The sequence below is a fragment of the Hemitrygon akajei genome, chromosome 23 (assembly GCF_048418815.1).
Source record: "Hemitrygon akajei chromosome 23, sHemAka1.3, whole genome shotgun sequence".
Classification (NCBI taxonomy): domain Eukaryota; kingdom Metazoa; phylum Chordata; class Chondrichthyes; order Myliobatiformes; family Dasyatidae; genus Hemitrygon; species Hemitrygon akajei.
Window position 1 is genome coordinate 29,032,414 of NC_133146.1, and position 25,634 is coordinate 29,058,047.

The 25,634-nt window shown below is 38.6% G+C and overlaps 1 protein-coding gene across 1 annotated transcript in view; it reads left to right on the forward strand.

The window, feature by feature from the left end:
- ipmkb (inositol polyphosphate multikinase b) overlaps positions 1 to 25,634 on the forward strand; it is a 125,588-nt gene that overhangs the window by 79,820 nt on the left and 20,134 nt on the right. The gene's annotated exons all lie outside the window — the stretch shown is intronic.

Sequence of the window (25,634 nt, forward strand, 5' to 3'; positions counted from 1 at the left end):
TGAGATCCTAATCTTAATTTTTTTAATGATCATGCACCTGTATGAGATTCTTTTATGTAATCTGAGATTATAATGGAACTCAATGATAAATACATCTTGCTTATGAGCCTTCTCCACAAGCTTCATAATTATTACAGAAGTGAAGTAAGTACTGGAGTGTGGAGTTGTGAAACTAAAAAATGTGGAGGAACTCAGCAGATCAGGCAGCATCTGTGGAGAGGCATATTCGACGTTTCAGGTTAAGATTCTTTATCAGGACTGGAAAGGAAGGGGAAGAATAAACTGTCTTTAAAACTAAAGTTGGATTAAGAATACATGTGAAAGGGAAAAGGTAGGTCTATTGAATTACAAATTCCCCAATATGAAAACAAGGAGTAGTCAAAGTTTTAATGCATGCTTGTACTGGATCCTCACCACAAGCACCATTATTATTTCTAAAAAAAATTGCTCAGATGTTGTATACATGCATTTAAAAAAAACACAAAAGACTTGTTTCATAGTACACGTGTCTCACAACAGAGATACAGAAATGCTGTGAAAACATCTCCTTAAACCAAAATGGTTCATGCTCATACAGTTGTTCCAGGGGTCTGAAGTCCTGTGCAATCTTGTACTGTCAATAACTTTTCATGTTGGTATTCTAAGCTTGTTATTTACCTTCATGATATCTGAGTTTAATCTTGTCCACATCAGCATTAGTATCTTATTGCAGAGAGAGCAGTATGTTTTGGATAATAAATGGATTTACTTAACCAAGTCTTCACCATGCTAGTGGATAATTACTGTGTGAAGAGCTGGAATGTACAATAAACTAACAGTTAGAATTGTCATTGAAAGTCTATGGATTAAATCTGCAAATACTTTCACTTCCTAGATGTCTGTTCCATGTTGAGATTATTTTTTGGATTATTTTCTCAGCATTTTTATTAGTTCCCACTATAAGGGAAAATTGTTTCTTCATTTCCATTATTATTTTATGTTTTCCTTTTGCTCACTGCTTAAAAAATACTCACTGGTTGGCTTAATCTCAATAGCAATCCCTGTAACTAGAGTGGAATTACTTGCATTTGTGATGAAATCTCGCTTCCTGTTAGCATATTCTTACAACGGAAATCTAAACATTCTTACTATAGTGCAAATATTTTCCCTTTTTGTTGAGGTTTGTGTAAAAAAATTGTACTACCATGTATCGTTCTTGCATTGAAAATTGACTAATAAGTTCTCAATTGATGTGCTGGTATTGCTTTTTTCAAAATAAAGATGCTCGAATTTCCCAGCAGGTCAGGCAGCAAAACAGGTAGTTTTTTTAAAGTGGATAACCTTTTTCACAGAATGGGGAAAATTAGAAACAAAGCAAGCTTTAAATTGCAGATTGTGAGGCAGGGCAAGGAGAACAAGAGGGAAGTTCTTTGGTTGGAGATTAGGAGAGTGGGTTTGATTAACCACTTTGTGGAACACCACAGTTCAGTCCTCAAGGATGGCCATGAGCTTCCATTTGCCTGTTTAATTCTGAACTCCTCCTTTGATTTCTTTGTCTTTTCTCCCTACTAATCAGGCTGATATAAGCTAAAAAAAAAACAGCAGCTCATCTTGAGATGAGCACTTTCTGGCCTTCTGAATTCAACAATAGCATAGTGGTTAGTGTACTGCTGTTATAGTTCAGGGCGTTCTAGAGTTTGGAGTTCAATTCTGGAGCCTTTTGTAAGAAGTCTCTACGTCGTCCCCATGGAACGCGTGGGTTTCCTTGGTTAATTGGTCATTGTAAATTGTCCCCTGATTAGGTTGTTAGGTCAACATTGCTTGAAGGTCCTACTCTATGCTGTATCACTAAATAAATAAATTCAGATATTGAAGCATTCCATTGTCATGTCTCACTTTCTTGCCTTCAACTTTCTTTTCTTCCTCTCCTTTTTCACATTTCATTCGTACCTCTTCCAGACAGATCTTCACCATTCTCTTTCAGCCAGCACCACTACCACTTGTTCAATTTGATCTCTGGTCTTTGCCTTGTTATTTTGCCATTTCTTTTCTCTGTACCTTCCCCATCTATGCAACTTAAAATTGTTTGATTTCTAACTTTTCATAATACATTGATCAGAAAAGCTAATTCACCCTTCTTTGGCTTCTTCCTTCCATCTAAAGATCAGAAGAGAGGATGTTCCCTGATGATTGCATAATTTTTGACTCAACAAATGAAGCAGTCCATGCCTCATGCAGCAAGGCCAAAAAATAATTTTGGTATTGTCTGATCAATGGCAAGTGACACTTGTGCCACAAACATCCCAGACAGTGATAATTTCCATCAATAGAGATAACACTGGAATGCATGACTCTCCCAAGATCAACATCCTGTAGGTTAGCATTGAACAGTAAAACAGTTGGTCATCAAGGACAAAGTGCCTAAGCTTGAGCAACAGAAATGGATCGTTCAAATCCTTGTGCTCCTTTGCCATTCAATAAACTCATGACTTGCTGCTACTTTCATATTCTAATCCCACATCCCTTTGAGTGGTAGAACTTAGAATTGTGATTTCCCGGACTCTCACTATGGAATCACTTTCTATCCTATGCTTAGTCAAATTTAGAATATTTTAAGGGACATCATTATTTCAACAATGATACTCAGCCAGTGGGAATGGAATTTTTATTTTACATCAAATTCCTTAAAGATTTAAAAATTATTTTAAGCATTTCATGACATTTTAGTTCTAGTTTTATTAAAATGTTTAAATAATTTATTGTTTTATTCCCATTCAACATTTTATTTACAGTTTTTCCCTTCGGCCATCAGATTTCTGAATGGGCAATGAACCCACGAACATTTCCTCACTATATTTGCTTTTTGCACTACTTATTTAATCTTTTTATAAATATTTCTTTTTGCAATTTATGGAGTATTTCATGTATTTTACTGTACTGCTGCAGCAGAAGAACAGATTTTACAATATATAAATCTGATTCTGATCCTTTGCATTACTTTGAATATTCTTAAATGGCTTTAAGTGTAAGAAGAGATGACAGGATTTGACAAAGACAAAAACTCAGTCTCCAGCCTTGCCTTCTGTGGAGGATTGTGTGGGTGCTTTGGAGGCAGGTCTCAAGGTACTATCAAGCTGGTCCAGTAACCTTGTGAGTGATTATGGTTAGTAGATTTTGATGAAGTGCATACTCCCATCAACCTTTCCTCTAGCCTCATCTATTGTATATTGCATTTCACCTCCATCACTCACCTATCACTATTCTTTACCAGTTCAGATGGACACAGATTAATTTAGAGGCTGTTTCTGCATATGGTGAAATGCTGACATAGGTGATCTGGAGGGTAAGTCCAGATGGCAGCACACATGAGAGCAACATTGGTTTCAGAGAGTTCATATGAAATCTGTGCTAAGACCTAGGTGAAGGCTTCCACTTCCTCTTTGTTCACAAGGCAGATGCAGAGAGAGTATTCACCAGGTTGGGGATACCGGAGTTTAGAACTAATGGATGAGAAGAAATGTCTTTACCTGAGGGTTGTGAAAGTTGGGAGTTCTCTATCTTAGAGGCTTAAAATGGCACACTTGCTGAGTATATGCAAATAGAGTTCAATAGATTTTCAGATAATGGTCAATAGGTTTTTAAATGATAATAGATTTTCAAATAATTAAAAGATTTTTAGATAATAAGAGGATCCGGGGTTATGATGGCACTCCAAGAAAGTGACACTGAGGTAAAGGATCAGCCAGGATCTTTTTTAGAACGGTAGAACAGGCACCGGGTTAAACTTGTGCTCATGATGGCCCGCAGGTGGTGCTATAGTCTAGCTTTATAAGGCAGCCGTTAGGCCAGCTTTTCCACAGAGTACAGAGCTTAATATTTAATGTTACTTTGCACTCAGCACTGAATAATATGGAAAATAAAATCAGTTGATAGGAGAATATATATTTTTTTAAATCATAAGAGTTAGTCATAAATTGGAAAGCAAAAGCTTTTAATTTGATTAATGAACCATCCATCATCCACTTTCTTTTTGTTACTTCAATCTCACTTTCCCAATGACTGTCTGATCCCATAAGGTTAATTAAGAAATATGAAAATGAGCTTAATATTGACAAATTAAAAAAAAGAAAACAAATATGCAGCATAGAAGGAGAGAGAGCGTGAACCCTAAGTTATTCTAATTTGACCTTTCAAAAGCTTCCCGGAATGTTGGAAATCTGCAGCAAATAGAAAATGCTGGAAATTCTCAACAGGATATTACAGGACCTTTGCTAAGTGGAAGAGTTAATGTTTCAGGTTGATGGCCTTTTATGATGAGAAGGCATCAAAAAGACGACATAAACTGGTGTCCACTTTGTTGAGCACCTCTGCTCCATCCACAAAAAAACAGAATTTCCCGGTTACCAGTCATTTAAATTCCTATCCCTATTCCCATTCTGACACATCCACCACTAGCCTTCTCTTCTGCCACATTGAGGCCACTCTCACGGTGGAGGAGTAACACTTTATATTCCACCAAAGTAGCCTACGACCTGATGGCACAAACATTGATTTCTCCTTTGCCTTCCCTCTTCATCTTCTGGTCTCTTAGCTCTTCTCAGCTGTCTGTCACCTCCCCCTGATGCCGCTCTTCTTCCCCTTTCTCTCATGGTCCACCCTCTTCTCCTATCAGATTCCTTCTTCTCCAGCCCTTTGCCTTTCCCAACTTCTTACTTCAACCCCCCCCCCCACCTACCTAGCTTCCCCTCTCACCTTCTAGCTAGTGCTCCTTCCCCTGCCCCAACCTTTTTATTCTTGCATCTTCCCCCTTCCTTTCCAGTCCCGATGAAGGATCATAGCCCAAAGCATCGACTGCTAATTCATTTCCATAGATGCTCACTGACCTGCTGAGTTTCTCCACCATTTTGTGTGTGTTGCTTTGGATTTCCAGTACCCACAGAATTTCTTGTGTCTATCGAACCGAAATGTTAACTTTTGTTTCTTTCTGCACTGGTGCTCCTTGACTGAGTAGTTGCTACATTTTCACTGTGGTTCTGTGTAATCTACATTGAGCTGTGATAACTCGAACTGCTTGAAGAAACATGGCTAATTTTAAAAACCAGTATTGAACAAAATTACTTTTATCTACTCAGCCTGCTTATGCATGTTTATGTATGCGTATATTAGATTATTTTTCATTGGTCCCCGGTGTGTAGTTAAACTGTGAAGTGGAAAGATGGCTATTTAGAGAATAGTTGCAGAGGTGAACATTATTAATTAGGTCTTGTGAGGAATTCAGGTGTGCAATCTCCCTGATTGTTTTCATACAGGATCTTGAACAAGTTCATCCCTCTGATGGTGTTGATCTATGTTGAACTTCATAGGTTTAGTGTTCATTATGATGAATGTGTTGTTTTGGCAGAATTCTCAGGGGAATTTGTTTAGAGTCATAGAGTTTCACAGCATGGAAACAGGCTGTTTGGGCCAACTCGTCAATTCTGACTTGTGTTACTGAGCAAGCTAGTCCCATCTGCTTGCACTTAGCCCATAGCGCTCTAGCTCCCTCCTATTCATGTACTTAATCTAGATGGCTTTTAAATGTTGCTAATGTGCCCACCTCGACCACTATTTCTGGCAGCTCATTGCACCTCCCTTTGCGTGAAGAAGCTGCTCCTGATGCCCTATTAAATCTCTTACCTCTTAATCCATATATGTCAAACTCAAGGCCCGCGGGCCAAATCCGGCCCGCGGTGGAATTATCTTTGGCCCGCGAGATAATATCTAATTACTATTAAAGCTGGCCCCAGTAATCAAAGCGCCTATGGCGTATGATATGGCTAATGCTGAGTTTATTCAGGTACCAGGTTTTCAGGGTTTTTAGTGTTTATTCGGCAGTCTTCTTCATAAGAAACGGAATTTGTAAAGTGAAACACTTTGTAGTTATAGCAGAGACTGAGACACATGAGAGCAGGCTGAAAAAACGGAGACAACGAAAGCTGTGTTCGCACGCGTCCGACTGATCCGGCCCGCATGAAGCTGCATTTTGCTCAATCCGGCCCGTGACCTAAAATGAGTTTGACACCCCTGTCTTAATCCAATGCCCTCTTGTTTTTTGCACCCCTTCCCTGGGGAAAAGGGTTATGTACTTCCACCCTGTCAATGCCCCTCATGATCTTGTAGATCTTTTTATTTATCTTTATCAAGTCAAAGTTCAAAGAAAATTTATTATCGAAGTACATATATGTCACCATATACAACCCTGAGATTTAATTACTTGTGGGGTGTCACAGTAAGTACAAGAAACACAATAAAATCAATGAAAAACCATACTCAAAGTGGACAACAACCAATTTGTAAAAAAAACACTGCAGGCACAAAATGAAAGAGACAATAAATAAATGAATATCTATATAAATAAGCAATAAATATCAAGAACATGAGGTGAACTGTCCTTGAAAGTGAGTCCATTAGTTGTGGGAACAATTCAGTGATGGGAGAGTGAAGTCATTCCCTTTCAAGAGCTTGATCATTGAAGGGCAATAACTGATCCTGAGCCTGGTGCTGTGGGTCTCAAGGTTCCTGTACCACCTTTCTGATGGCAGCTGCAAGAAGAGAGCATGACCTGGATGGTGGGGGGTCCTTGATGCAGGATGTTTCTTTTTTGCGACAGTGCTCCATGTGGATGTGCTCAGTAGTGGGGAGAGCTTTACCTCTGATGAACTGGGCCGTATCCACTACTTTTTATCGGCTTTTCCATATGAAGTGCATTGGTGCTTCCATACCAGGGCATGATGTAATCAGTCAATATACTCTTCACTACACATCTGACCAGAATTTGAGATGACTTGCTGAATCTTCATGAACTTCCAAGAGAATAGAGGCACTGTTGTGCTTTCTTCGTAATGGCACCTACGTGCTAGATCCAGGGCAGATATTCTGAAACAATAACACTGATGAAATTAAAGTTACTGACCTTCTCTGCATCTGATCCCCTGATGAGGACTTCTGGTGTCTTCCTCCTGAAGTCAATGATCATCTCTATGGTCTTGCTGACATCGAGTGAAACGCTGTAGTGTGGACCACTCAGCCAGATTTTCAACCTTTCTCCTATATGCTGATTTAGTCCATGAGACAGATGTTGGCAAACCTAAAAATTGCATTGTAACTGTGTTTAGCCTCACAGTCATAAAATGAGTAGAGCAGGGGCTAAGTACACAACCATGTGGTGCACCTGTACTAATAGAGATTGTGGAGAAGGTGCTGTTACTAATCTAAACTGATGGGTCTGCAAGTGAGGAACTCAAGAATCCCCAGTTGCATAAGGAGGTATCAAAGCCCATGACTGGGAGCTTATTGATTAGTTTTGAGGGGATGATGGTATTGAATACTGAGCTGTAGTCAATGAACATTCTGATGTATGCATCCTTGCTGGCCAGATGTTACAGGGTTGAGTGAAGAGCTAATGAAATGCCATCTGCTGTTGACCTGTTGTGATGGTAGATAAATTGGAGTGGATCCAAGTCACTTCTCAGGCAGGAGTCGATATATTTCATCACCAACCTCTCAAGACACTTCATCACAGTGGATACAAGTCCTATTGGTCATTGAGGCAGGTTACCACATTCTTCTTAGGCACCCGTCTAGTTAAAGCCTGCTTGAAGCATTCCCTCAATCGCCTTTGTTCCAGGGAATAAAGCCCTAACTGTACGCAACCTCTTCTTGTAACTCAGAGCCTCAAGACCAGACAACATCCTGGTAAATGTATTCTGTATTCTTTCTACTATACCAGCACCTTTCCTATAATAGAATGAACAAAACTATACACAATATTCCAAGTGTAGCCTCACCAAGTTATTATAAAGCTATTTCCTAGCTCCTATAATCAGTATCCTGACTAAGGTCAGCCTTTCAAATGCCACCTTATTCATCCTAATGCAGTATCTGTGACACTGTTTTCAGGGAACAACGCACTTGCATTTCTGGGTCCCTCTGTTCCATAATACATCCCAGGGCTGTACTTTTTACTGGATATCTTCCAAATGCAATACCTCACATTTATCTGCATTGAAAGCCATTTGCCAACCACACCCACATACCTGGCTGATCCAAATCACCCTGTTATTTTTCATAGCCTACTATACTATCTACAACATCACCTATTTTATATCATCTGCATACTTGCAAACCACACCTTGAGCATTTGTATCCAAATACTTTATCAATTGCAAGCTTCAAAAATCCCAAAACCAACCCCTGTGGCCCACCACTGGACATAAGCCTTTAGTCTGAGATGAGCTCTCCATCATCACACTGTGCTTTCTACCACACTGAACCAATTATGAAACCAATCTGCTGTCTTTCCAAGTTGCATTTGATGTAGCCTTTCAGACCAGCTTGCCATGAAAGATCTTGTCAAAAACCTTGTTAAAGTTTATATCAACAACATCCGGTGACCTAATCTCATCTACCCTCTAGGTTACCTCCGAAAAGAACTTCAAGAGATTTGTTTGGCACGACTTCCCATGCACAAAGCCATGTTGACTGTTCAGAATCAGACCTTGTCTCTAAAAACATTGGTAGATTACATCCCTCTACACCCCCACCATTGTCGGACTCACTAGCCTGTAGTTTCCTGGCTTGTTTGCCAACCGTTTTAAAACAATGGTACTACATTATCCACTCTCCAGTCCTCTGTGATCTCACCTGTAACCAGAGATACCGAAAAAATCTCTGCAAGGGCTTCTGCAATTTCTTCTCTAGCTTTCCATAAGGTCTGAGAATGCACCAGGCTAGATCCTGATGATTTATCCACCTTAATGCATTGTAAAGCCTCCAATACTTAATTCCTGCTAATTTGTAAGTGGTCCAAAACTGTACCACTCATTTCCCCCATTTTCTTAACTTCCATCATTTTCTCCACAACTAAAAATTGAAGAGAAATGCTCATTACGAATCTCACCCATTTCCTTTGGTTCCTCACACAGACAGCTATGTTGTCCTGTAAGGTGACTTATTCTCTCTTAAGCCACCTTTTTAACACGCCTTTAATCTTGGGATTTTTTTCTTCACCTTGCTTTCCAGTTCCTTTTCTTATCTTCTTTTTGACCTAATTTCTCTCTTGTGCACTTCCATGCTTCTTATAGTTATCAAGAGCTTCACTGATTATAATTGCTAATGCACAATTTATGCTTCCCCCTTTTTCTTAACTAGCGCCTCAATATCTTTCATCAGCCTGCCTTGTCCTTTACCCTAACAGGAGCGTTCAAGCTCGAAGTGCCTGGCATTACACTTTTAAAGGCTTCCTTCTTGGCAAATGCTCTTTTCCCTGCAAACAATTTTGCCTGATGATTCCAAAGTTTGCTCTGCCCTATTTCAGAAACTTAACCTGTGAACCTACCAGATCCTTCTCCATAACTACTTTAAAATTGATAGCATTATGGTCACTTGACCCAAAGTGTTTGCTGAATCTTCCACTATTCCCCAAGTGGAGGTCCAATGTTGCACCCTCTTTACTAGTTCCTTCTATATTAGGGGTTCCCAAGCTTTTTTTATGCTTGGCCCAATACCATTAAGCAAGTGGTCCATGGAGCCCAGGTTGGGATCCCCTGTTCTCTATATTAATCAAGGAATCCGTTTTGGATACATTTCTCAAAATCCAGTCTGTTTGAGCTGAACACACTATGGTTGGCCCAGTCAATATTAGGGAAGCTAAAACCTCCCACTATCCTATTAAGCTTGTATTTATCAGCAATCTGTCTACATATCTGCTCTTCCAATTCTCACTGACTAGTGGGAGGCTTATAATACAAACTCATCAGAGTAACTATCCTCCTTCTGTTTCTAAGTTTGATATGAATTCATTGGATGATTTCCCCCCAAGAATGTCCTTGCTAAGGACCATTGTTATGCCCTTTTTCATCGAGATAGCAACTATTCCTCCTTTGTCTGCACCTCTGTCACACCTGTAGTAACTGTATCCTGAAACACCAAAGACTTTTGCAAATTTCTACAGAAATTTCTATGGGTGCAGAGTGAAGAGCATTTTGATTGCATCACTTCCTGGCATATACCCACCAATATACAGGAGTGCAAGATGCTGTAGAGGATTATAGACTCAGCCAACTCCAACACGGGCACAGCCTTCACCACTATTGAGGACATCCTCAAGAGGCAGTGTCTCCAAGAAGGTGACATCCATCATTAAGCACCATCACTGCCTGAGACATGTCTTCTTCTCACTACTACCATCAGGTAGGAGGCACAGAAGTCTGAAGACCTATAGGAATAGCTTCAACCCCCTCCCACCGCACTATCAGAATTCAGAACGGTTCATGATCACTTCCTTATTCCTCATATTTTCCATTATTCATTTAATTTTTAATAATGTGTAGATCTTTGCATTGTATTGTTGCCACAAAGTGACAAATTGCACCTGCATGTCAGTAATAATACATCTGAATCTCATTCTGATTTTTCTCTATGTTCTTTTTTTTCCAGGTACTTCTAATATTTATTTATTTATTAAATTTTAGAAAATTACAAAGAACAAATGTGATGATAAAATAGTGAGAAAAATAATATTAACCCTCCCCCCTTAACCCTTATCTAAAGAAAGAAAAAAAAAGAGAGAAAGATTGCCTGGATTTCGGAGGATCCCCACATGCTCCATGGAGTTCAAAATAATTTTAATATTTATTTTTACTTTCCCCAATTACTTTATAATTTTATCTTCAAAGGACCTATGTATTTAATCCTATCTTTTGTAGGTATGGGAGCCAAATTTTCAAAAATATATCATATTCATTTCTTAGATTATATGTAATTTTTTCAAGTGGAATACAACTATGTATTTCATTATTCCAATGATCCATAGTTAAATATAAACCAGATTTCCAAGTAACTGCGATAACTTTTTTGGCTACTGCCAATGCAATTTTTATAAATTTTTTCTGATACTTACTCAATTTAAGTTTTGGTATTGTCCCTTCAATGTCTCCTAATAAAAATAATACTGGACTATGTGGGAGTTGTACTCCAGTAATTTGTTCCAATAAAAGTCTTAGATTTATCCAAAATGGTTGAATTTTAAAACAAGACCAAGTAGAATGTAAAAAAGTACCAATTTCTTGATTATATCTAAAACATTGGTCAGACATATTTGAATTTAATCTATTTATTTTCTGTGGTGTTATATATAATTGATGTAAAAAATTATATTGTATTAATCTAAGTCGAACATTTATTGTATTTCTCATACTATCAAAACATAATCTTGACCAGTTTTTTCCATCAATTTTAACATTTAAATCAAATTCCCATTTTTGTCTTGATTTATGAATTCCTGATTTAATTGTCTGTTTTTGAATCAAATTATACATACAAGATGTAAATTTTTTATTTTTCCTTTTTGAATTAATATTTCTATTTCACTAGATTTTGGCATCAACATTGTTTGACCCAGCTTTTCTCATAAATAAGCCTTTAATTGAAAATAACAGAAAAGAGTGTTATTTGATATTTTATATTTATTTTTTAATTGATCAAACGACATCAATATACCTCCTTCAAAACAATCACCTATATATTTAATCCCCTTTTGGAACTAATTATGTAAAAGTTTATTATCTATTGTAAAAGGAATAAGCCTATTTTGAATTAAAGTTCTTTTTGCTAATAAAGATTTCTTTATCTCATCGTCCATATTTACCTTATTCCATAAATCAATCAAGTGTCTTAATATAGGAGATTCTTTTTTTCCCCGCATCCATTTAGATTCCCATTTATATATAAAATCTTCTGGTATATTTTCCCCTATCTTATCTAATTCTATTCTAATCCATGCCGGTTTTTCTTCATCAAAAAAAGACGCAATAAATCTAAGTTGATTTGCTTTATAATAATTCTTAAAATTTGGAAGTTGTAACCCTCCTAAATCAAATTTACATGTTAATTTTTCCAATGATATTCTTGATATCTTTCCTTTCTAAAGGAATTTCCTTACATATTTATTCAGTTCTTGAAAAAACTTCTGAGGTAATTGTATTGGTAAAGTTTGAAATAAATATTGCAATCTAGGAAATATATTCATTTTTACAGCATTAACTCTACCTATTAATGTTATTGGTAACATCATCCATTTATCAAGACCCTCTTTTTTTTTAATAATGGCAAATAATTTTGTTTATATAAATTTTTTACATCATTATCAACTCTAATACCTAAATATTTTATCCCATTTATTGACCATCGAAATTGAGTTACTAATCGACATTGATTATAATTTCCTTTGGTAAGGGGTAAAATTTCACTTTTATCCCAATTTACTTTATACCCTGATACTTTCCCATATTCTTCCAATCTAAAAGATAATCTTTGCAAAGATTGCAATGGGTTTGTTAAATAAATCAAAACATCATCAGCAAATAAATTAATCTTATATTCTTCTTGATTAACTCTAAAGCCCCCAATGTCTGAATCTGTTCTAATTAATTCAGCTAATGGTTCTATTGCCAATACAAATAAAGCAGGTGATAATGGGCAGCCTTGTCTAGTTGACCTCGTTAAGCAAAATGGTGTTGAAATCTGACCATTTGTAACTACTTTAGCTTGAGGATTAGTATTTAAGGTTTTAATCCATTGTATAAAAGATTTTCCTAACTCATATTTTTCCAATACCTTAAATAAAAAATCCCATTCCAATCTATCAAATGCTTTTTCTGCATCCAAAGCAACTCATTTCCTCTTTTTTGTGCCAAATGAATTATACTAAGTAACCGGGTTATATTATCCATTGATTGTCTGTTTTTAATAAAACCTGTTTGATCCATATGTATTAATTTTGGTAAATATTTAGATATTCTATTAGATAAAATTTTTGCTATTATTTTATAATCTGTATTCAACAAAGAAATAGGCCTATATGATGTTGGTTTTAAAGGATCTCTTTTTTTGGCAATACAGTTATGATCGCTGTTAAAAAAGATTGTGGGAGTTTATGCATTCTTTCCACTTGGTATATTAATTCCATAAAAGGAGGAATTAATAAATCTTTAAATTTTTTATAAAATTCAGGAGGAAAACCATCTTCTCCTGGGGATTTATTACTCTGAAGTGATCCTAAAGCTTCTTCAACCTCTTAATGTAAAGGGCCTATCTAATCCTTTCTGTTCTTCCAAATTTAATTTTGGAAGGGTTATTTGTGATAAAAATTTATCTATCTCAGCAATCTTAATTTGTGATTCTGATTGATATAGTTCAGTATAAAAATTTTTAAAAGTTTCATTAACTTCTAAAGGTTTATAAGTAACCTTATTTACACTTGTTCTAATTGCATTTATTGTTTTAGAAGCCTGTTCTGTTTTCAACTGCCAAGCAAGAATTTTATGTGATCTTTCACCTAATTCGTAATATTTCTGTTTAGTTCTCATAATTACTTTTTCTGTACGATAATGTGTAGATTAATAATGTGTAGATCTTTGCATTGTATTGCTGCCACAAAGTGACAAATTGCACCTGCATGTCAGTAATAATACATCTGAATCTCATTCTGATTTCTCTCTATGTTCTTAATGCCAACGTGCACCATGACCTCGAGCTATACACCCTCCCCCTAGAGAATGTTCAGTAACTACTCCCAAGACATCCCTGATTCTGGTACCCAGGATGCATACACCATCCTGACCTCTCCATGTGGCCATGGAATGTTCTGTCTGTCCCCTTAACTCCAGAGTCTCCTATCACTACCACCCTGCCTGACATACTCCCTTACCCTCTGATCCTCAGACTCAATGTCAGTGTCACCATCCTGGTTACTGCTACTATGTCCAAAAATGTCTCCCCAACTAGCCAACAGTATCCAAAGGGGTATACATGTTGCTGAGGAATGACCATTACAGGGATACTGCACTGTCAGTTTCTTTCCCCTTTCTTCTAGTGGTTACCTAACTATCTGCAGCCTACCCTGATTGTGTGACCACCTCATTAACTTTTTATAGGACAGTCGGAGTCCAATTTCAGTTCCTTTTTCTTAATCCAGTCAGCTCGGAGCTGCAGCTGTGCACATTTGCTGCAGGTGAAGTCAGCAGGGATACTGCTAGTCTCCTTGGTCTCCCACATCTTGCAGGAGGAGCATACCACGGCTCTTAAATCCCATCCCAGCTACTTAATAGGAACAATAAGTTTAAGGAAAATCTCACCTGCACCTTCCTATTCTTAGCTGTTCAGCCTGCTGAACCAAAGCCTCAATGTTTATACTCAATTGTACCGGTTGCTGCAGAAATGTGGCCACTCCCAAATATGGATGTTCTGCAAGAGCCTGCTTCCCTTTTTACCTGCAAACAAAAAAAAACCACAAGTCTATGTATGTCTTGTCCAGGAAATTTGGGAACTTAATGCTTATTTAGCTGCTTGCTTTCAAATTGACTGAACTTTGATTTCAGCAATCTGAGTTCTTGGAGCAGTTAAATTTGAATTACCCATGGTTACTAACAGCTCAGTATCATAAGTTCATCAGAACTCTCCATTTGAAGCAATTTATCTGAATTTTGATTAACTACTTTAGGCAACAATATCTTTTAAAAATGTCAACTTTGAAATGTTAAAATTAAAATGATCTATTGTGAAATATCGTGCCTTGAAAAAGTAATCAACCCCCACAATTATTTTCACATTTTACTGTTGCATTTTCTAAATTTGAAATATATTGAGGTAAGATTTTTAAACCATCGTGCATCATGTCGAATCAAAAGAAAAATCCCAAAACCTGTCAATAGTTTACTAAACATTAAAAACCAAAATTATGAGGCTGAAAAAGTATTCACCCCCTTTGTAATTGTTATGTTAACTTTCCTCAGGTGCAGTACAGTATATTACCTTACCAACTCACCCAATTTGTTGTTGTAAAAAATTGGAGAATCAACTGTTTTCAATGAACTCATAAGAATATGTAACCCCTCTTTCAGTATGGTAGATTTTCACCTGACCAAACCAAAATGAAGACAAAAAGCATTCAAGACAAGTCAGGGAAACAATAATAGAGAATTACAAATCTAGGAAAGAGTACAAGACCATCTCAAAGGCACTGAACATACTTCAGAGCTCATTGGAGTCCATTATGAAAAAGTGGAAAAAATTATGAAAGCACTGCCCCTCTAAACTTAGTTGCTAGAGAAGAATGGCACTTGGAAGAGAGCCTTTTGGATAAGCACATGGATGAAAGAAAAATAAAGGGTTATGGGATAGTGTGGGTTTAGTACTTTTTTTTAAAGGAATATATGGGTCAGCACAACATTGAGGGCCGAAGGGCCTGTACTGTGCTGTAGTTGTCTAGTGTCTACTGTGATGCTAAGAGGCACTCTGTGGTTATTTACAGTAGAGTGGCATGGAAGTAACCCTGGCTATATTAAAAAAAAGGGCATATTTTTTTTGTAAAGACTTTGCAAAGTGTTACTTAGAATATACTGTAAATATGTGGAAGGTGGTCTTTTGGTCCGATGAGACTAAATTGGAGCTTTTTGACCTTCAACACTAAGTGGTATGTGTGGTATAAATCTAATACTGCAAATCAACCAGGTAGCACCATCCCTACTGTAAAGTATGGTGGAGATAGTATTTGTTTAATTTGTTGAGATACTGCGAGGAATAGGCCCTTCCAGCCCTTTGAACCCCACTGTCCAACAATCCACTGATTTAATCTTAGTCTAATCACAGGACAATTTACAATGACCAATTAATCTACCAACGGTTTGGACTGTGAGAGGAATCTGGAGCACTCAGAGGAAACCCTTGCGGCCTCAGGGAGGACATTCAAGCTCCTTACAAGCAGTGGTGAGAGTTGGTCCTGGGTCTCGTACTGTAAAGCGTTGTGCTAACCACTACTTGTGCCATCTTGGTACGGTAGAATAGCATCATGCAAAGGGGATGCTTTTCAGCAGCAGGGGCTGGAAAGCTGGTCAGGATTTTGGGGTAGGTGAATGCTGCTAAATGCAGAGAGATCCTGGATAAAAACCTGCTAGCCTCTGCCAGAAAGCTTAAACTGGGGAGGAAGTTTGTCCTTCAGCAGGACAGTGACCCAAAGCACACTGTCAGAGCAACCGTGGAGTGGCTTCAAATGAAGAAATTTGATGTCCTTGAGTGGTCCAGTCTGTGTCCTGACCTTAACCTCATCAAATGTCTTTAATGTCTGTAAGACTTAGTATGACAAGATTGCTGTTCTCCACCACTCCCCAACTAACTTGGCACAACTTGAGCAATTTTGTAAGGAGGAATGAGCAAATCTTGCTCCATCATGTTGTGCAAAGCTAGCAGAGACTTACCCAAAAAGACTACTGGCTGAGATAGGTGTGAGAGGTGGTTCAACTAAGTACTGAGCAAAGGGGGATAAATACTTCTGATCTGCAGACATTTCAGTTTTTGGATTGTTTTAAATTTTTGAGTTGTTTTTCATTTGTTGTAATTTTCCCTGTTTATTGAGCTCTGCTGCGGTGAAAAAGGTGCATGTTATTCACAAATAAAAATTCTCAGTTATATTGATCAGAATCCCTGGTTGTTTTACTGATTTATATGAACAAAGAGTTGGGGCTAAGTACTTTTACAAGTCACTGTAATTGAGAGAACAGCCTCTTTTTAATCTATTCAAAAGTGACCCAAGGTGTGGTATAGAGATGCTAGTTCCATGCCCAACCTTCCTTTTGCATCTGGGCTTAGGACTGTCCATGGCAGAGTTTTATATATAGGATATTATACATGAATTTAAGTTGTTTAGTTGTCTAATGATCTCTTTTAGACTAGGGTTATAAATGAAAAAGGAACAAAGAATCTTTTGGAACTGAACTAGCTTGAAAATGGAAGTTTGGTAATGGTAGTTTTGAATATTGTTCATCTAATGTGGTAGGTTTAGTAAAACTATGTCTGAAGCAGGTTGGATCACAATATTTCAAGGAACTGTTGATAATTGACTATCTAATCTGGCTAGTCGGGGGGAATCTGGATTCTTTCCACTCAGTTGCATATTGAGGTAAGAGCTGAAATTTTAATTAAAAAATACTGGAAAATCATCAGTAAACTCTTGCTTTTAGCTTATCTTTGGGTTTTGTGGATAAGTAAAAGTTCTTAAGTATTATACACTGTCTTTCTGAACTTGAATTCGATCAACATGTATGTTGAATAAATTATAAATGTATAGATTTTTAGATCTGCAAACTATATAGCTTATACCTACCTGATCAGATGTAATTTTCCTGCTTCAAGTCAGAATTATTTTTGAGCAATTTCTGGACAGCCTCTTTCCAACTTTGTCCTGGTACCTATTTTTAATGTGACATTTTCCATTTTTAGTCTGCTTTCGTACACTCGTAGTCTGATTCCCTCAGTAATGGTCTGAAAATTGGAGAATTCTTATTGCAGTGATGAGACCGAGTGAACAAGTGGCAATAGTGTTTGTTCTGCAGATTGCTTCAGGGAATGCTATGTTATGATACCAGCCCCCTCCTTTGTGAGAATTGCAAGAGCCCTAGTGAAAGGGGGGTCAATGACCCGAGAGAGAGAGCAAGAGAGAGAGAGAGACAGACCGAATGGACACAGGAAATGGAAAGACAGCGACGTGCTGGATACCGCATTCCACTGGGACAAAAGCTGGCGACTGTGGCATTGTTCTCAGGAGACACCTGGGAACTGCAGACGTGCCAACTCGCAGGGACATTGTAAAGCCCTCGGGCAAAGTGGGCTGGTTGAGAGAGAGATTGCATCACCTGCAACCTGATTGACACCTGAGATCCCGTGAGGCAGTATAAAGAAGGGTCTGAAAGAGGACGACCCTCAGACGCACCAAGGAGACACCAAGAAGCACGATACCGCTTCCCGTGGGAACGGGAAGCCAGTTTGAAGTAAGCCACGTGCGTTAAATTCCGAATGCGGAGTTTGTGGCTAGAACCAACGGAAGATCGCTTTTAACTAACAACGGGGAAGATCGCTCCCCTGATTCCACGGATGTTTTGGGCAAGTTTTTCCGTTTATCTCTCTCTCTCTCCAACACGTGAAACCAAAAGGGAAAAGCCTGCAGACTTCAGAGTGACTCTTTATATTTCCAATTGGACTCAGTATTATACCCTAGACAACGAAAGAGCTTATTTCTGAGTGATTATTAATGTACCTGCGTTTTAGATTGAGTATTGACGCATGTTATCTGAACGTTTGTATTAACCTTAATTTTTGTGCCCCTTTATTAATAAAACTTTTGAAAATAGTACCATTGGACTTCAACTGACATATCTATCTTTGCTGGTAAGTGAAACCAGTTACTGGTTTCATAACAGCTACTACTGAAGTCTTCAGTCTGATAACAGCGCAGAAACTGTATTTTGACATTTATTGTAATGAGGCAATGCAGTGAACAATGCTTCCCCTTGTAATTTACTGAACTTCATAAACTTCACTATTCTTGCTGAATGGATGTTGAAGCTAGGCTAAATTGGGCAATGGCAGCTTATTGTAGAGAAATAGATATGCAATGAAGATACATTTCAAAGATAATATTTCTGTTACAATTCAAACAGTATGCCAACACTTGTGTTACTGCTGTTCACTGCAAGTATTGGACTAACAAAGGCCAGACTGAAAAAGTAGCCACAGTAGTTTCTTAATCAGACTAGAGACATTAGTAAATTCCAATGATAACAATTAGCCTATAAAAAAGCCAGATTCAAATTGCTAAGAAATTGTTAGAAAAATACAAAAACAACTGTACCATGAACGTCCAACTTATGAACAACTTGTACTTATGAGCAGCCTGCCATAAAGCCTATTATATATTTAAAAAATTCATCGGCTTAAGGAAGGAGCACGCTGTCCGCCATTTTAAGTCAGATCACATTGCCGTTAACACTGTGTTGAATGTGTAACTTTGTATTTGGCTTAAATTTTTCTTGGCAACATTCACCCTGACCCCCCCCTTTTCCAGTCAGCACTGCCCCCACTTGTCCCATTTAACCTGTCTCAGTGTGGGTGGAATTTAGGACCCGGGGGAGCTCAAGACCCGCCGCCCACGGCTGCTGCTGAATCCGCAGTGTTTTTGTTCCGTTGACGGAAAACAATCACGATTGAAAATAAAGTGGAAATAATAAAGCGATTGGAAAGAGGTGAAACGCCATCGATCATTGGAAAAGCATTAGGCTGCAGTCGGTCAACGATCGGAACAATTTTAAAGGATAAAGTGAGAATAATAGAGCATGTGAAAGACCTTGCCCCGATGAAAGCTACAATTATTACTAAGCAATGCAGTGGTTTAATTATTGAAATATATATGTTTCTTAAGTGTTTTATATGCATAGAAAGGTAAAATATATGCTATATACTGAGACAAACGTTTGACTAACTGGCGCTAAATAATACCGGATGTACCTGTTCCGACTTGCATACAAATCCGACTTAAAGACAGACTTAGGAACGGAACTCGTTCGTAACCTGGGGACTGCCTGTATTATAATACAAGCAAGCATAAGAAGGTTAAACTGCAAGTAAAATAACATTTCTACACCTCAGTCCAACGCTATATTCCTGTGAAGCTTCTTGAGGAATGTTACGACTTTAGGAGGATCAATATAAATACTGTTGCTGAAACATTTTCAGATTAATTTTTCAGCATGTGCATTGCTGTAAAGAGCAGCATTTGTTGCCTATCCCCACTGCCACTGAGAAACAGGTAGTGAACCATTGAAACAAGTGAATGCAGTACATTTTTGCTTTGGTGCACACCGTATCCACTGTGTTTTAGTGGTGGAGGCAATGCATTTATACAATCATTGGTGGAGCACCAATTAAGCAGGCTGATTTAACTGGAATGTTGTAGAGCTTCAGGTTTTGTTGGCACTCTAGAATATCTTTCAAATCATCAAGGCTTGGCCTGGAACAAATCTGAGAAGGTTCAGATTTGAAAATGATCTGCTGGTTAACTTCTCAGTGCTCACTTTTTTCTTAAACCAGCAGTAGTTTTGTTCAAGAATGGACAATTGATTGATGGGGATATTCTCTGTTGGGACAGCTTCAGAACATTCTGCCCAAACCTTCTACAGTGCTTTTGATGTGTTTGTGCATGGGAGAAGGCCACTGATGAGGTCAAAGGAGTTGGTCAGCTTTTTCTGTGGCTGTTGCTAATGGAGGAAATCTACATGCTGCAATTTAGCAGTCTATGATGAAAGAAATGGGCACAGGGGAGAGCTGGGGTTGAACCGGCATATGATTTTCAAAATGTAGTAAAATGCTGTTTTCAAGTACAAACCTTGATGTCTGTGTGCATGTATTTCAAAACTACTTTTATTCTTCCGGGGATAGAAATCTTGACACCATGGTGTCCCTTTTTGTAGCAGTACTTTATTTATATGTGACATCCAGATTAATAGAAGGCATCAATGTTGTCACACCAAATTGTGCTGTGCATTTGGCTCATTAACCAGGTTACTTTTGAAAATTTCCCAGATACTTTGCTAATAAAAATAAAACTTCAAAAAAGAACAATTCCATTGAAAAGGCAGGTTGAGCCAGAATTACTGGCTTTCAGTTATTGGCCGACTGCTTTTTACGGGCATTAAATGGAGCTTGGTTCTGTGACTCTTTATACATATGACGATCTAGGGGCAACAGTAATACAGATAAGGATTCCGCAATGCAGAAATATTTGTCAGAGATCTGAAAAGTAACATGACATTTCTCTCTAAGGATTCAGAATTTGATTAGTTCTAGCTCAAAAATTGCAGGAGCCTTCAGACTTTTCACAGGAAGGAAAACCGTTGTTTTATAATTTTAACAATTAACAGTCTGAGACAAAATTGTGTTCACTTGCAATCTAATGAAATTTAAAAAGTGCAGAGAAAGGACATTGTTTTTGTGTTGTATATTGTTTTTCATAATTTTAGGATATTCCAAAGTGCTTACCAATTAGATGTTTTTACTCATTCAGTTTGGCAGTGTTTAAGAGGCAAGAAATAGTTAATGTTTCGGGTTGGCAGCTCTGTGGAAAATTGGAGATTTTAAATATATTAAGCAAATACAGACACAAATATATATTGTCTTTGGATTGTGGGTGGAAACCAGAGCACCTGGGGAAAATCCATGCATTCAAGGATCAATGCCTCAAAAAGGCGGAATCCATCACCCAGGTCTTGCCTTGTTCTCTTTGCTACCATCAGGAAGGAGGTACAGAAGTCTGAAGGCGCACACTCAATGATTCACGAACAGCTTTTTCTGCTCTGCCATCTGATTTCTGAATCAATGTTGAACCCATGAACGCTACCTCACTTTTTAAATTTTTATTTTTGCATTACTTATTTATCTATTTAATATATATTGACTCACTAATCCACCTGACGAGGCTATACAGCAGGGACAGCCGGATGTCATTTTGACTGAAAAAGTGCAGTCAGATGGTAGTGAAAAGAAGCAACCCCTTTAAGACTGAAGGAGTCGATATAATTGAAGGCCACATGCCAGATGTACAGGACAACTACACATACCTGGGGGATCTTGCAGGTGTGTGGAAACCACAGTGAGGGCACAAGGAAAGCTGCAACATCCAAGTACCTCTAAAGAGTGAGACAGGTCCTAAAAGGCAGCTGAATAAGAAGAACAAGATCAGAGCCATCAACACATTTGCCCTACCAGTTATCAAATACCCAGCCGCAATAGTGTGCTGGCCAAGGAACGAACTGGAAGCTTCAGACATTAGGACCCGGAAACTATTAACAATACATGGAGGAGTCCAGCCAAGTACCATGTGAAGCAACTGTACATCTGCTGGAATAAAGGAGGATGGGGTCTTGGAAGTGTCAAGGCCACAGTCCTGGAAAAAATAGGAAACATCCATGAGTATGTCAGGAAGATGGGATGATCTGCTAGAACACCCCAGACAGCAGACATGGGACCTGGAAACGGAAGTGGGTGAAGCAGAGCTAGAGGACCAGAAGCAATGGCAGGACAAGCCAGTATGTGGGATGTACCATCATCAGATAACAGAAGTGACTGACGTAAGGGAGTCCTACCAATGGCTGGAAATGACAGGCCTGAGGTGCTGCTCATGGCTGCAAAAGAGCAATAAAAGCAGGGCTCTATCACACCAGACAAAACCCAAGATGCAGACTCTGCAAGGAATCCGCTGAACCATTTAGCACATAGTTGCAGGGTGCAAGATGCAGGCAGGGACAGCATACACTGAATGGCACAACCGAGTTGCAGGAATTGCACAGGAACATCTGCACTGATTGGACACTCCCAAGTCCAAAGGGGAAACACCCAAGAAGGTAGTGGAGTATGACAAAGCCAAGATGCTGTGGGACGTCCAAATACAGACTGTTAAACGGGTACTTGCCCAACCAACCAGCTTAGTGACACTGGACAAGAACAGAAGACAGTAGTAGTAATTGTGTGACAATCCTGAATGGCAGTATCATCAGGAAGAAAGAATTTGAGAAGCTGGGGAAATACCTGGGCTTGAAAAAGCAGATAGAAAGGATGTGGAAGGTTGAAGCCACAGTAATCCTGGTGGTGATAGGAGCACCTGGACTGTGAGAGTGGCTCCAACAAATCCTGGGAACAACATCTGAGATTATGTACACAATGCTGGAAGAACTCAGCAGGTCAGGCAGCATCCGTGAGAAAAGAGAAGCCAACGTTTCGGGCATCTGAGATTACTATCCAGAACAGCACACTACTAGGAACAGCAAGAATACTGTGCCGAATCCTCAAGCTTCCCAGGCTCCTGGTATAGGAACCAAGATTGAAGGAAGAATACTCATCTACCCCACCCATAAGGGGTGAGAAATAAATATGTATATATATTCCCTTTATTGTAGTACCATTTTCTTAGACCATAAGGTAAAGGAGCAGAATTAGGCCATTTGGCCCATTGTGTCTGCTCCCTCATTTCATCATGACTGATCCAATTTTCCTCTCAGCCTCAATCTCCTGCTTTCTTCCCGTATCTCTTCATGCCCTGACCAATCAAGAATCTATCAATCTCTGCCTTAAATATACCTGAAGATTTGGCTTCCACTGCTACCTGTGGCAAAGAATTCCACAGATTCACCACTCTGTAACTAAAGAAATTCCTACTTGTCTCCATTCTTAAAAGATGACCCTCTATTCTGAGGCTGTGTCTTCTGGCCTTAGACTTTCCTGTCTACTAGAGAAGAAGCATCTTCTCTGCATCCACTCTATCAAGGCCTTTCACCATTCAGTAGGTTTCAATGAGGTCACCCGTTATTCTTCTTCTGAATTCTAGTGAATACAAGCACAGAGCCATCAAGCGTTCTTCAATTGACAAGTTGTTCAATCCTGGAACCATTTTCGTGAACCTGCTTTGAAACCTCTCCAGTGTCAGCACATCCTTTCAAAGATAAGGTGCCCAAATTTGCTCACAATACTCCAAGTGAGGCCTCGTTAGTGCTTTATAAAGTCTCAACATTATATATTTTATATTCTAGTCCTCTTGAAATGAATGCTGACATTGCATTTGCTTTCCTCATCACATACTCAACATGCAAATTAGCCTTTAGGGGATCCTGCACAAGGACTCTCAAGTCCTTTTGCACCTCATTTTTTTGTATTTTCTGTCTATTTATAAAGTGGTCAACCCATTCATTTCTTCCACCAATGTGCATGACCATACACTTCCTAGCATTGTATTCCATCTGTCATTTCTTTGCCCATACACCAAATCTGTCTTATGTTCTCTCTACTTCCTCAAAACTACCTGCCCCTCCACCTATCTTCACATTGTCTGCAGACTTTGCACCAAAGCCATCAATTCCATCATCCAAATCATTGACATATACGCAAAAAGAATCTGTCCCAACACACCTCTGTGGAACACCACTAGTCACCAGCTTCCAGCCAAATAAGGTTCCTTTATTCCCATTCTTTCCCTCCTATCAGTCAGTGACTGCTATATCCATGCTAACATCTTACCCTTAATACCATACTCGTAGCTTGTAAGCAGCCTTGTGTGGCTTCTTGTCAAAGGCCTTTTAAAAATCCAAGTGCACAACATCAACTGATTCTTCTTTGTCTATCCTGCTTGTCATTTCTTCAAAGAATTCCAATAGATTTGTCCAGCAAGATTTTCCCTTGAGGAAACTATGCTGACTACGGCCTATTTTATCATGTCCCTTCAAGTACCCTGGGACCTCATCCTTAATAATAATGACACAGTTAACATGATTTAAGGTTGTAACTAGTGGGTAGGATAAGGGGAAAGCTGTTAATGTATATCGACATTTTCTGAAAGCATTCGGTGAAAAACCATTTGTACATAAAGCTAAAATTCAATGGTTTGCGAGTAATATGTGAACATGGACAGAGAATTGGTATAAAAGCTGTGGGATTTAAGTACATTCTTTCCACAGAATGCCACAGGAGTCAGCACTGGGCCTTCATATTGTATATTTATATAAGTTGTCTGATGAAAAGATAAAATATAACATTTAAATTTGATATAAAAACAATTGGGTCAGAGAATAGGTGGTGTGAATAGTCAAGATGGTATTGGACATAAAGTACAAACTAAATTTATTATCGAAGTACATATATATCATCATATACAGCGATGAGATTAATTTTCCTCTGGGCATACCACATCAACTAATGAGTTCAACCAGCGTGCAAAAGATAACAAACTGTGCAAATACAAACTGAAAGAAAGAAATAATCGAGGAGCAGATAGGGAGACAGATTCTGGAAAGGAGTATTAATAACAGGGTTGTTGTGGTGGGAGATTTTAATTTCCCAAATATTGATTGGCATCTCCCAAGAGTGAGGGGTTTAGATGGGGTAGAGTTTGTTAGGTGTGTTCAGGAAGGTTTCTTGACACAGTATGTAGATAAGTCTTCAAGAGGAGAGGCTGTACTTGATTTGGTATTGGGAAATGAACCTGGTCAGGTGTCAGATCTCTCAGTGGGAGAGCATTTTGGAGATAGTGATCACAATTCTATCTCTTTTACCATAGCATTGGAGAGGGATAGGAACAGACAAGTTAGGGAAATGTTTAATTGGAGTAAGGGGAAATATAGGGCTCTCAGGCAGGAACTTGGAAGCATAAATTGGAAACAGATGTTCTCAGGGAAACGTATGGAAGAGATGTGGCAAATGTTCAGGGAATATTTGCGTGAGTAGGTACGTTCCAATGAGACATGGAAAGTCTCATGTCTCAATGGTAGGGTACAAGATCTGTGGTGTACAAAGGCTGTTGTAAATCTAGCCAAGAAGAAAAGAAGAGCTTATAAAAGGTTCAAAAAACTAGGTAATGATAGGAAACTAGAAGATTATAAGCAGGTTAGCAGGAAAGAGTTTAAGAGTGAAATTAGGAGAGCCAGAAGGGGCCAGGAGAAGGCCTTGGTGAACAGGATTAAGGAAAACCCCAAGGCATTCTGCAAGTACGTGAAGAGCAAGAGGATAAGACGTGAGAGAATAGGACCAATCAAGTGTTACAGTGGAACTGTGGAACTGGAGCTACTAAATGAATACTTTGCTTCAATATTCACTACGGAAAAGGATCTTGGCGATTGTAGGGATGACTTGCAGTGGACTGAAAAGCTTGAGAATGTAGATATTAAGAAAGAGAATGTGCTGGAGCTTTTGGAAAGCATCAAGTTGGATAAATCACCAGGACCAGACAGGATGTACCCCAGGCTACA